The following is an 11,522-nucleotide window of genomic DNA, read 5'->3' as shown; positions in this document are numbered from 1 at the left end:
TATACAGTAGAGAGTGAGATAGGCAAAGAACTAAAATGCAATAAAGTTAAAGCCATAATTGAGAAATGTGCACATTGTAAAAGGAGCAAAGAAAAAGAGACTAACTCTGCCTGGGCAAGTCAACAAAAGATTCACAGAGCATTGCTAGCCTTTGAACTGAGCCTTGAAAAATCATTAGGAGTTTTCAAGTCTGATGAGTCCTATGGGCTCACATAAAGTGGTTACTAAGTCATTCCATGAGAGATCTTGAAATGATTATTAGCAGCTTAGCATGTGAAAAGGGCCCAAAGCTGGAGAAAGACTAACACTGAAGAATTCCAATCAATTCTGCATGACTAGAACTTGAGGGTTGAATAGTGATGATGGCAGTGAGCAGAAAGATGGTGAGAAATAAGACGAGAAAGAAAAATGAGTACGATGGGTGTTAAAGGCCGTGGTAGCAAGTTTGGCCTTCATTTTGTAGGAAGCGGATAGCCATTTAAATGTTTTAAATTGAATTCTGGTTGCATCATAGAGAATGGTTTGGAAAGGGGCAAGACTTGGAGGCATGGAAGCCAGAAAGCCAGGAGACTATTGCAGTGATCTAGGTGAGAGCCAGGGAGGAGGAATGGAGAGGGGAGATGATGAGCTCACTGCTATCTGTGTTCCATATTACCTCTGCTTCTATCCATACTCCTTCTTCTTTTCTCATTCATAACTAGAATCCATGAGGCTATACCCTTTCCAATAATTTATTTTATTATTTTCAATATTTAACTGGCAATCATATTGCTATTTCACTCTCTCAAAGTAATTCCTATCACAAAACTTATTTTCAAATACCCAACATCACTGAAAGAAGATTCTTGTTTATATTTTGCTAAATTTTAAATATTTTAACTATCTAACTTTAAATAATGTTCACTCACATTGAACAACACAGATTTTATAAAGAGTTTTATGAAGTGGATGCCTCACAGATATATTCCAACTATGGTGAGGCTTAATTTTATCAATATATTTTTAGTCCTGCAATATGAATACAATTAGTTTTTCTTTCTCTCAGTCACACATATATTTCACATAGAGGATATTCCAAAGTCATCTTACAATATGAACCAGAGAAATAAATTAATTTGATGGAAGAATCAGATTGTACTCAAAAGGAAAACAATAAATGACCCAAAGAGGGAGGAAAAAAGCTTTCATTTTTTAAGAATGTCATTTATCAACTCATTAATTATATTAATAACTTAAATTTGTAAGAGACTTTATAATTTTAAATGGTTTCACATTCATTTTCCAATTTTAATTAAAAGAAGAACAGTTGTAAAAATTTAGTTAATAATGTGACATTATGGGTCGTAATGTGGAGTTAATATCCATTATTTTCAGGATTCTTTAATTTTTTTAATTATTAGGGAGACACTTGCTGAGTACCTACTATGTGTTCATGATTATTTTAAATGCACTGGCAAACAGTAATGGATTTCCACAAAGTCCCCTCCTTAATTATCTTACAATTCTATTTTCCCACTGGGAAAGTACAAATGGTTGAATAAACATATCATTTAGTGTTAGCAAGGACAATAGTGTGAATATCTAGAGACACACTTTTTATTAAGTTTGGGATTTTGAGTCTAGAAAAAGTCTAGATTTGTATTATAGCTTTTCATTTCTAATCAATGTCTTGAAAAAATAATCCTCCACAATTTTAAGGGAACTGCTTTAATTTTAGTGTATAATATTGTCAAGAGAGAGTTTTACTATATTACATTATATACGACAATGTATTTTATTTCTAAACTAATAACATTCTAAACTAGTAACACTAAGCATTATGCTTAGTGGAAATATTAACTTTCATGTTGCAGACAGAACTTGTTCTGTTCAGGAACTGATTAACCAGGTATGGTTTTCTTATGAACTTTTATTGCCTTAATTCTGGCCATATTCCTAATTCTTATTATTTCTACTACCAGATGGATGAAAAAGAGAAAAGTTTTAAGAAGTTGGTTGTATTGCATGCCTTTCCAATTTTTTCTTATATTTTTACTCTAAACAATGCATATTCCAGTGAGGAGTGAAAGGATTTGTGAGCATATGGGTCCTCATCTGCTGCCACCTGTGAAAATCTGCATTAATCTTTAAATTCTTTCCCTGTTTCCTGAAAAACATTGACAAAGTTAATCATACACAAAGTTAATTAGAATTTAGTTCTACTAAAATATCTCATCATCTTCAGCAATTCTCTGTACCGCCGGAAGATGCAGTTTAGACAGAATGACTGCACTGATGCTTATCGAAGTAATTGAAAAATGGGGGGGGAGATATTTTAAATTTAATTATTTTTAAGTTCCAACTTTGGAGTATGCTATGGATTAATTGTGTAACACAACAAGATATGCTGAAGCTATAACCTCCAGTACCTATGAATGTGACCTTATTTGGAAATAGGGTCTTTGCAGATATAATCAAGTAAATATTCGATCATTATGGTGGGCCCTATCAATATGACTGGTGTCTTTATAAGAAGAAGAGGAGAGACACAGACATAGACATACAGGGAGAATGCTATATGAAGACAGAGACAGTAATGGGAGTGATAGCACTGAAAGACAAGGGTTTTCAGGACCCGTGGATTACTGGCCATGAGCAGAAGGCAAGGAAGGATTCTCCCCAGAGTACCAGAGGGAGCATGGCCCTGTTGACAGCTTAATTTCAGGCTTACAGCCTCCAGAAGGGTAAGAGGATAAATTTCTGTTGCTTTAAGCCATCTGGTTTGTGTACTTTGTTAAAGTAGCCACTCAAAACTAATATAGAGCATAAGCACATTATTTTCTTCAAGAGAATAAAGAGCATACAGGCATGTAACTCCAAGTTTACAGGGTTGGATGGGGCCAAGAGGTAGGTGCTTAATAGTGGTCAGTAACTCTGTGCTTCTAAGACATGGTCTGGTTCAAGTAAAGGAATGATTGTTGTTTTCTAATTAGCTGCAAGGAGGTGAATGCTCCTTTTTTTCCTGACTCACTTTTTTTTTAAGTAAACTTTTCACTTTAAGATAACTGTAGATTCACATCAATCGAAATTTTTGGATACTACTGTATTTCCCTGGATTTCATAAAGGAAGAGATCAAAGAGTTAAGCAAAAAGATACATCTGATCTCATTATGTGAGACTCTTAAATTTAAAATAATGATTAAAGAGGAGTGAATGTTATCACAAATGGAGTTATGACTGATTATGAATAATAATATGAAGGAAGAAAAAAGCACCCAAAGTAGTCACTGAAACTGCAAATGAAGCATTCTGTTGAACCTAGATTTGTAAAGTGTCGTGATTGTATCGAAGAAGACTTTGAGAAGAGTTTTTAGGCAGGTGATGACCCAAATGAACTGAATTTGGGGAAAAGGATAAAATATCGATGGGTGACAAGAAGATCTTATTGTTAAAGCTCTCTTCTGGTCTTTCAACACTAATCATCATTGAAGAGCATTTTAAAATGTCATTAAAAGTAATTGAAAGAGGGCTTCCCTGGTGGCGCAGTGGTTGAGAGTCCGCCTGCCAATGCAGGAGACACGGGTTCGTGCCCCGGTCCGGGAAGATCCCACATGCCGCGGAGCGGCTGGGCCCGTGAGCCATGGCTGCTGAGCCTGCGCGTCCAGAGCCTGTGCTCTGCAATGGGAGAGGCCACAACAGTGAGAGGCCCGCGTACCGCAAAAAAAAAAAAAAAAGTAATTGAAAGAAACGTGTGTATAAGGTGATAAAGGATTTACCTGCTCTGAACAAATCTGTCAGTGAAATCACCAAACTTCACTTTTTATCAGGAATCATGGGGAAATATATAGATGTTGCCAACTTTTAGAGTATAATTGATTAAAGCAGTGATATTTAACCTAGAACATAAAAAGAAGGCGTAACAGTCTTTAAAAACCTTGGAATTTGGGATGACATCAGAAAATGGCAGAGTAGGAAGCTTCAGGCTCTTGTTCTCCCACAGAAATAATTTTTTTCTAAACTAAGTACTGGCTAAAATAACTTCATAGGAGTCTTAAAAAATAAATGATGATCAGATATATGATATATGATTTCATATGATATCCGATAAATGATTTGCAAATGTTGTCTTTTCACTATTATAATGTCATTTGATGCACAAAAGCTTTTAATTTTAATGAAGTCTAGTTTATTTTTTTTTACTGATTGCATGTGCTTTAAGTGTCTTTGGCACCTATAGCGACAATAAATTTTAAAGTGCAATTTCTAGTCACATTACCACCAATCTTCACAGTAGAGGCTTATTTACCTAAGTTCCTATTACTTAATACATCATACCCAGCTTTCAACAAAAAACTACAAAGCATATTGAGAGGCAAGTAAAAAACATGGTCTGAAGAGGCAAAGCAACATCAGAAGTAGATTCAGATATGGTAGAGACATTGAAATTATCATACTGAGAATTTTAAATACTTATGATTAAAATGTTAATGGCTGTAATGGAAAAAATAGAAAGCATGCAAGAACAGATGGATAATGTAAGCAGAGACATATAAAATCTAAGAGAGAATCGATAGGAAATGCCATAAATCAAAAACACTGTAACAGAAATGAATAATGCCTTTGTTGAGCTCATCAGGAGACTGGAAATAGCTGAGGAAATAATCAGTGTGCTTTAAGATATGTGAGTAGAAATTTCCTAAATTGAAATACAAATAAAAAAATAATTGAGAAACAGAACATCCAAGACATATGGAACACTTTTAAAAGATATGACATATGCATAATTAGAATGCAAAAATGAGAAGAGAGAATATAGCAGAGGAAGTGTTTGACATAATTGTAACTAAAATTAATGATAGACACCAAGCTGAAGACCAAGAAGTCTCAGAGAACACCAAGAGGAATAAATACCAAAAGTACCAGACATAGATATATCTTATTCAAAACTCAGAAAAGCAAATACAAAGAGAACAGCTTGAAAGAGGTTGGCTGGGGTGAGGGTGAGGAGGAGACATGATATTTCTATAGAGACAAGAATTACAGAAGGCTTCTCATTAGAGACCAAGAAAGCAAGAAGAGAGAGTACAATAAAATATTTAAAGTGTTGAAAGAAATAAATGCCTAAACAAGAATTCAATATCCTAGTTCTGTGGAAAATGCCAATGGTAATTTGATAGGCATTGCATTGAATCTGTAGATTGCCTTGGGTAGTATACTCATTTTAACAATATTGATTCTTCCAATCCAAGAACGAGTTATATCTTGCTATCTGTTTGTGTCATCTTTTATTTCTTTCATCAGTGTCTCATAGCTCTCAATGTCACTGAAACTTCATTAGTGCAGTTTAGAGGAAATGCTTAAGATTTGGCATACAGTAAGTCCCCTACATACGAACCTTCAAGTTGCGAACTTTCAAAGATGAGAATGTGTGTTCACATGTCCAGTCACCTAAGTTAGTTCACGTGTCTGGCGTACATTGTCATGTGCATGCATCTTCTACAAGTGGTTGTGTTTTTTGTGTACTTTACATTACTGTATAGAGTACGGTAGTACAGTATCTTTATTTCAAGCCCAGGATGTCTGGAAGCAAGCAGTGGTGATGTAGCTGGTACTGTACTGTACTTTTCAAGGTACTGTAGTGTAAAGATTTAAAATGTTCTCTTTATTTTTTGTGTTTGTTTTTTACGTATTATTTGTGTGAAAAGTCTAAATCTATTACAGTACAGTACTACATAGCCAGTTGTGTTAGTTGGGTACCTAGGCTAACTTTATCGGACTTATGAACAAATTGGACTTACAAACTGTGCTCGTGGAAGGGAACTGGTTGGTATGTAGGGGGCTTACATACATATTAAGTGATAAGTGGCACAATGTTTTCCATATAGTTTCATGTATAAATATTGATATGCACTTGGGCCAGAGCTGTGATGGATCAGCCGATCTGCACCATTTTTATGTCAGGGATGATCCCGTCTCTGCCCTTTGAGCACTGGAGGGACAGTTGCCACAAGCATTTCATCCTCCAAGTCACGGCCCTCGTGGGGAGGGGCTGCTTTGGATCTTGCCATGGCACTGCTTGCTGACGTCCTGGTTGTTGGCTTTGTCACTTGTTTTATTCCCTGCCCCTTTTGCCCTGTCATCTCACTCTACCTCACACTTGGGGAAGGAGGTCCTGCTGTATTCGCCCAGCACCGGGAACATCATCATGAACTCTGACGGACACGGGGCTGGGCAGGTCCAGGCTGCCGGACCTCACAGCCATGGGGATCTGGTCAGTGGTCGGGTATCTCAGACTGGCTCCTGGGTCCTGAGCTGAAGCTGGACACAGACTGGGTTTCCGAGTCATTTTCGGACAGAGAGGTGCTACAGTTGTCATCTTCAGAAGCCTCGGAGGCCACAGAAACGGCATCCAGCTCGGGCTTGCGCCCCAACAGCTTCTCTGTGGTCGCGCTGCCACCTTTGGCCCTGACGTCACGGCTGCGAGGCCCCAGTCGCACTGGCGTGCTGCTGCTCATGCATCATGTCCGAGATCGTCTCCAGGTTCCTCAGGGCCATCTTGTATTCGCCCTTCACCATGACAGCTTGGCCTGCAGGTCGTCCACTATCTTCTCGCGTTTGTCCTCCAGCTGCCACGTGTGGTCCATGGCCGTGCTGTACCTGGCCGCAGACTCCTTGTGCAGTCTTGGTCAGCTCCGCCTCCATGACCCTCTGCGTGGCTGATTCAGCATCTCCTGCGAGGCCGAGTCGAACTGCCGCTTGCCATCCTCCAGCAGGCACTGCTCAGCCAGCGGGATAGTCTCCGTGGTGGCTCAGGAGGTCCTGCGTGGTTCTCAGAGCTTCCAGCTGAGCCAGCCTCACCGCCCTCCGCACCTCCCAGTAGGGCTTCGGGTCTTCCACAGCTGTGTGAGTTTTCTTCACCAGCTTGTCCAGTTTCACCGTCGCTTCTACCAGAACAGAGCGGAACTTGTGACAGATAACCTCAAGTTCAGTTTCGCGTCTGTTGATATCATCTGTGGATTGATTGAATGTCTTCAGTTCTCCCTGCATCCAGGGATCCACCTTCCTCCTCCTCCCGCCCCGGCTCCATCCCCTCTTTCTCTTCCTCGGAGTATGAGTCCCCCTTTGGAGGGACCACGGGGAGTGGTGGCCGCGGGCTCCGCCCCACCCGGCGCTATCAGGAGGCACTGCTGGCTTGTGTAGTTTTAAAGAACAGCAAGGGCTTCCCTGGTGGCGCGGTGGTTGAGAGTCCACCTGCCGATGCAGGGGACACGGGTTCGTGCCCTGGTCCGGGAAGAGCCCACATGCCGCGGAGCGGCTGGGCCCGTGAGCCATGGCCACTGAGCCTGCGCGTCCGGAGCCTGTGCTCTGCAACGGGAGAGGCCACAACAGTGAGAGGCCTATGTACCGCAAAAAAAAAAAAAAAAAAAAAAAAAGAACAGCAAGAACCACAGGGCCAAAGAAAACGTAAGCAAAACAAGAGTGTCAGGAAAGGAAGATGGACAGACATATAAGAACAAGATTACGTAGAACTTCACAAGCCATAAAATATTTGGATTATATTCTAAATCTGAAGGGAAACCATGAATCAAGATACTCTAATTTATATTCTTTTTTTTCTTTTGCTAATACATTACTGAGAATAAATTTATGTAGAGTGAAATACACAAACCTTAAGTGTACAGATCAATTAATATTTACAAATATATATGCCTTACTCTCAGACCAAATAAAGAACATTTCCATTACACCCAAAAAGGTCCCTCACAAAAATTTCCAGTCAGTACCTTTGCCCTGCTACCCTCTACCACCATGCAGACAAATAACTATTCTAATCTCTATCACCAAAGATTGATTTTTAATGTCAACACGATACATTGACAAGCTGTAAAGATATACATGATGTTTATGTCCCTACACATGCTGAATGAAATAATAAGATGCAGATGGGGTGGAAGACAAAATTATGGATATCAAGGAGAAAGCACTGCCCAAGAGATATATGAAATTCTTCCATAGCCTGATTAGAAGATGTCAAGAGTCTTAAAGTATATGAATAGCTTCTTTATCTAATTTGCTCATATTAGTAATTTCTTTTCTTTCTACATTACAATCTGACTTCTTGTTTCCTGATAAATTAGTTTCAAATTTATAACAGATTGGAAATTGGACTTCTTTATTTGATATTTGGAGTTTTTCAGAAGAAAGCCACTTTATTTTACTCTGTGTAGAAGTCAATATTAGAAATAGCAATATTAGAAATATCATTCTATTAAATCAGATAGGATTTTATAAATGGCAAGGCCCATCTTTGAGCTCTGAAAATGATTATTTCACAGAAATGATAGAAGCAACAAAAATCACTCATTCTTTTCTACTTAAAGATTAACCTTACTAAAATAATATAATTATCAGGGAAAGTATGATTCATTTGATTTAATCTCAGGTATATTATTGGGGGAATTTAGAGGAATGCTTTTAGAGCTTATTTTTGCAATTTAGTATCCCAAAGGATCTCAGAAAAACCAAAGTTAATTTTCAGGAACAGCTTCTAGGGGATTTTTTTTCTTGCATGATATCTTTTTTAAACTTGATTTCAGCTCACTGGGGAAAAGTAAGTGGTTCTTAATAATGGGTGGTAATTATTAGTGAAGTTATTTAGAAATGCCTTGAAATATACAGAGAAAACATGAGTATATCAAATAAATATAGCTTTTACTTAGCGTCTCTATGGTTGGATCCTTAGTTCTGGTTCAGTGACTTTGTGACAATAATATTTTATCCTTAATCAAAAAGAAAATTTATCTCAAAATTTCCATTTTAGGTCAGAATGAAAAGGAAAAAGCATGTAGATGGCTACTTGTATAGAACAAAGTATAGCCAGTGTCATCTTCCTTTTCCACTTGGAAGCAGCAACTCATGCATGGTAATTACAGACATATCTTATTGAACAAGCCTAACAGATGAACATATTAGCTGAAGGAGGGTGAATCAAGGTCACTTTAGAATCACCTCATACAATAATCTCTTAATTTTTCGGTATTCCTTTAATATGGACTTGCTAGTAAACAACATCTACGAAACGTTAAGAAATTTGAAGTGAACTCTGGACAATTTCAGATAATTTATTTTATAATGCTTTATTTATATTTTAGTGTGAAACATTTTATTACTTATAATTTATGAAAAAAATTCTAAAAAGAGCACTGTTTACCCAACACACAGCATCCAATACACCAAATTATGAGTACCTTTGAATCCATTTGTGTACCCTTCGATCATACTCCTCTCTCTCCTTTCCTCTCAGAGGTAATAGCTGTTCTAAATATTATTCATAATGGCTTTGATTTTTATTTTAATTTTGCCATTTGGATATGCATCCCAAAATATTATACTCTTTTTCATGTATGTAAATTGTAGAAATAGGATCAGACTATATGTATTCTTCTGCAACTCACTTTGTTCATTCAACTTTATGAGATTCACCCACATTGAGACATACATCTGAAGGTCTTTCAATTTCACTGCTATGTTGTTTTCCATTGTATGAATACATTTGAATTTATTTATCAGTGTTGATCTTGATGTAAATTTGGATGTCTCCAGTGTTTTGTTTCTAACATCACTGCTATTCACGTTCTTCTGCATGCCACATTGTCTTTATATGTGAGAACGTCTCTAAGGTCTATATCTACAAATGGAATTGTTACATAAAAAGATATGTGCATCATCAACTTTACTAGATAATGTTAAATATCATTTTTTTCAAAATGGTTCTAATAATTTGTACTCCCACAAGCACTGCATTAGAGTTCTAGAAATTCTACATCCTCACAACTCAATAGCAATGTCAGATTTTTCATATTTGCCTATCCGGTGGGTGTGAACTGGTATGATTTCAATATACACTTTCCAGGTTATTTAATAAGTGTATGCATCTATTCATAGAATTTTACTGTCCATTTCTTTTCCCTATTCCTGAAATGCCTGTTCAAGTCTTTTGACCTTTTATCTCTATTAGATTGTTTATATTTATTTTATAGATTTGTAGAAATATTGATACTTTATATGTCATAGATAATGAATCTTTTTTAGTTACATATACTGCATCATCTTCTCCCATTAGGTGGACTGTATTTGCCTTTCATTTTAATTGTATAACCACTTGGTAATTGTGAACTCTCTACCTATACTTCAGTCCATTATGTAATTACTAAGTTTTTTTTGTGTGTCTCTGTACTCCCTTTTTTTTTCTCCATTAGACTTCCAGAGGTTTCTAAATGTTATTGCTATATTTAAAAATTTGGCTTTATTGATCTCTTTGTTAGTTTTCTTATATCATTAATTTCTGTTCTTATTTTTGTTAACTGCTTTTGTTTAATTCAGATATACTGATCTTTTTCTAACTTTATTTTTAAACTTTTAGTTTTATTTATTTGGAAAATTGTTCTTGATAAACATGGTTAGAGGTTTGCTGATTTTGTTTTTTCAACTCGGGTACTAGTAGATTGGTGAGGTCTGTTTCATTATTTGTTCTTTTAATTAGAAATAGATCCTCTGTCTTTTCATTTTAGGAGAAACAGTTATCTACTGTGGTCTTGAAGGGGTGTTTTTATGTGGGCGCATCCCTGTGTAGACTGTGAGTGTACAGTGTTTTTGGTACAAGGGCTGGTTTTGGTATGGCTGCCAGCCACACCTTTCCTCAGGGTGTGCTGGCCGTTATCCCCTTGATAGGGGCTGTGATTTCTGTTGTGGTGTCTAGACCCTGCAGTGGATGTTGGGTGGGGCTTCCTCTTTGCTCTGTGGCTATCCCTGCCTTGTCAGGGGTAGGGCCTGTTCCCCAGTTGTTGGAGCAGAAGCCTTGAGGGTCGGGTTCAGTCAGACTCCATTGCCCTTGGGTGCTTGCCCTGCCCCAAAATAGGTGATTTCTGAAGCAAGTGAGGCCTGTGTGGTCACAGAGGACCTATGCAGCACCTGTGAAGGCATCTGCAGTTCCATTCAGTAGCAGCCCAGGATTGCATCTCTTTCTCTGCTGTGTTTGTCCCAGATTTAGTACACAGCTGTGGTGTGAAGTAAGCTGGGGCTTGGGGTTGGGGTGTCTTGGCTGTAGGAATTGAGGTGACTGTGCTGCTTGCTGCCTCTGTGGCAGTCTTCTCCCAGGACCTGTCTGCCCCAGATCTAGCGCTCAGCTACCGTGTGGAGTGGGCAGAGCTGGGGTGAACTGAACTGCTGCATATTCCTGAGCACAGTGACGATGGCCATCGCTGCTCCACTGGGACCACGCCCCAGGCACTTCAGGCTGTCTTTCCATAGCGAGATTGAATCCTCTCCTAGGGCCTGTCTGCCTGAAATTCAGCCCTTAGCATCTGCAGGCTCTTGTGGCACCACCCCATGCATGCACTGACAATGGCTTCCACAGCTCCACCCAGATCACACCTCAGATGCCCTGTTCTTTTTCTGCATAGCTAGATGGAGTCTTTGCCCAGATCTTGTGCTGGGCTGTGTTGTGGAGTGAGCAGGACTGGGGTGTTTGCCTCTTTAGTTGG

General features: G+C 38.4%; 1 pseudogene across 1 annotated transcript; it reads right to left on the bottom strand.

Moving 5' to 3' along the window:
* Nucleotides 1-5,911: 5,911 nt before the first annotated feature.
* LOC308609314 (SH3 domain-binding protein 5-like) lies at nucleotides 5,912-11,238 on the bottom strand (annotated as a pseudogene). Its single transcript has 2 exons — nucleotides 11,170-11,238; nucleotides 5,912-7,150 (listed from the first exon to the last, which is right to left on the bottom strand). The product of its transcript is annotated as an SH3 domain-binding protein 5-like (transcript).
* Between the last annotated feature and the right edge of the window lie 284 nt (nucleotides 11,239-11,522).

The sequence above is a fragment of the Mesoplodon bidens genome, assembly GCF_964165515.1.
Source record: "Mesoplodon bidens genome assembly, chromosome: X".
Lineage (NCBI taxonomy): Eukaryota > Metazoa > Chordata > Mammalia > Artiodactyla > Ziphiidae > Mesoplodon > Mesoplodon bidens.
This window is presented reverse-complemented; position numbering and strand designations above follow the sequence as displayed.